This window comes from Anopheles maculipalpis, assembly GCF_943734695.1.
Source record: "Anopheles maculipalpis chromosome X unlocalized genomic scaffold, idAnoMacuDA_375_x X_unloc_1, whole genome shotgun sequence".
Taxonomy (NCBI): Eukaryota; Metazoa; Arthropoda; class Insecta; order Diptera; family Culicidae; genus Anopheles; species Anopheles maculipalpis.
The window spans coordinates 640,795-643,294 of record NW_026060413.1 but is presented as its reverse complement, the minus strand read 5'-3'; positions in this window follow the sequence as shown (position 1 = coordinate 643,294).

Here is a 2,500-nt window from a genome sequence, read left to right as displayed (position 1 = left end):
CTATGGCGGAAGTCTCTCCTGTAGTCGGCCACACCGGAAAACCGGCGTATTGGTGGACGCCGGAAATTGGCCGACTGCGCGAGGAGTGCCGCCTGGCCTGGGAGAGGACATCTGGCGCATTGGCTGGCAGCGTGGCCCACTCCGAGGCCGTCGAGCACCATCAGGACGCCCGCCGTAGGCTGACGTCAGCCATCTTGGCCAGCAAGAAGGAGCGGTACGCTGAATCCATTCAGCAGCTGGAGGACGACGAGACAGGTCGGTGGCTGGGGGAAGCGCTCAAACGGCTATGTGGCAGCCGTGTGGCAAGAGAGAGCGATCCGTCCACGCTAGGACGAATCGTGGACGCTCTTTGCCCGGACCATCCCCCAGTCGACTGGCCAATCATCGAGCCGGACGGCGTCGGTATCAGGTCGGTTACTGAGCAGGAGTTGCTCGACATCGCGGCCGGCCTGAACCCTAGGAAGGCGCCCGGATTGGACGGACTGCCCAATGCTGCCCTCACGGCAGCCATCCGGGCGTACCCGTCGACGTTTGTCCGGTTATACCAGGAGCTGTTGGATGCGGGCCGCTTCCCGGACCAGTGGAAGAAGGCGAAACTCGTCCTCATCCCCAAACCGGGGAAACCGCCAGGCGAGCCGTCATCCGTGCGACCAGTGATGCTACTGGATACACCTGGCAAGGTGTTCGAGCGAGTACTGCTGAACCGCCTTAACGACCACATCGAGAGACCAACGGAGCCGATGCTTTCCGAGCGTCAATTCGGCTTCCGATGTGGTCGCTCCACCCTTCAGGCGGTTGAACTGGTGGTCGAGGCTGCCAGATCTGCCATGAGCTTTGGACGCACTAACCGGCGCGACAAGCGTTGTCTACTCGTCGTTGCGCTGGATGTGCGCAATGCGTTCAACTCGGCGGACTGGCAGGCCATCGCGGAGGCGCTGCACGCAAAGGGAGTACCAGCAGGACTGCGCCGCATCCTGCAGGAGTACTTCCGGGACCGTGAGCTCACGTACGACACGAGCTCCGGCCCGGTAACACGTCGAGTAACGGCAGGAGTTCCACAGGGATCCATCCTCGGTCCCACTCTGTGGAACATCCTGTACGACGGCGTGTTGAGTGTGCAGCTGCCCGAAGGAGCAACGATCATCGGCTTTGCCGACGATTTAGCAGTACTGGCGAGAGGGTGCACACCGGAGGAGGCGGCTGGAGTAGCGGAGGAGGCGGTTACAGCTGTTTCGGGTTGGATGGAGCGACATCGGCTGCAGTTGGCCCCTGAGAAGACGGAGATTGTTCTCATCTCCAGTCTCAGAAGGGGCCACCCAGAGGTGCCCGTATCCATCAACGGAGTGGAGGTTCGATCCAAGCCTGCAATTCGCTACCTCGGGGTTCAGCTTCACGACCACCTATCGTGGAAGCCACACGTCGAGAAGGCCACGACGAAGGCACTCCGTGTGGTGAAGCTGGCCACCGGCATGATGCCAAACCATGCCGGACTGGGGATGGCGAAACGCAGGCTGCTGGCGGGGATTGCGGACTCCATCGTCAGATACGCGGCACCCATCTGGGCGGAGGCGGTGAAGCTCCAGTGGTGTCGACGGAAACTGGAGCAGCTGCAACGGCCTTTGGCGAAGGGAGTGGCGAGAACCTTCAGAACCGTCAAATACACGACGATGGTGGTATTGGCGGGGCTGATTCCGCTTCACCTCCAAGTGCTGGAGATGGCCCGTCGACACAAGCGGAACCAGGACGCTTTGAGAAGGGGAGTGATGATCGACAAGGAGGTGATCAAAAGGCTCGAGCGTTCGGCGACCATGGCGATGTGGCAGACGTCATGGGACGAGGAGGCAGCACTTCCATCCGCGAGCCGTTTCGTACGCTGGGCACATCGCATCCTGCCGAACATAACTGCCTGGGTAGGTCGGAAACATGGCGAGGTTGATTTCCACCTGAGTCAGGTGCTCTCGGGACACGGCTTCTTCCGAGAGTACTTGCACGCCATGGGTTTCGTCTCTGCCCCGACCTGCCCATTCTGCGCCGACAACGTGGTCGAGTCGGCTGAGCACGTTATGTTCGTGTGCCCACGGTTCGCGGATGTGAGAACCCAACAGCTGGTCGACGAAGGGGGCGACGTAGTTACTCCCGAACGGCTGGTGCCGTGGATGTTGACCAGTCCGGAGGCTTGGCAGTCAGCAGCGGAAGCGGCACGGCGAGTATGCCGCTTCTTGCAGCTACGCTGGCTGGAGCACCAGGCGACGGAGAATGTGGCGGTCATGGCTGACATCCACACAGCTGCGCAACGGGAGGAAGCAGCACGACGACAGGCCCGTCGCGAGCGGCATAACGAGGGACAGCGGAGACGGCGTCGAGAGAGGAACGAGCGACTGGCTACAATCAACCCGGACGAAGGGGCTGCCATATCGCGTCCTATGGTAGCCCAAGCAAGGAGAAACGTACGCAACGCTGGTCCGCCCTCAGCCGAAGTCCTCCTTCGTAGACGGCTGAG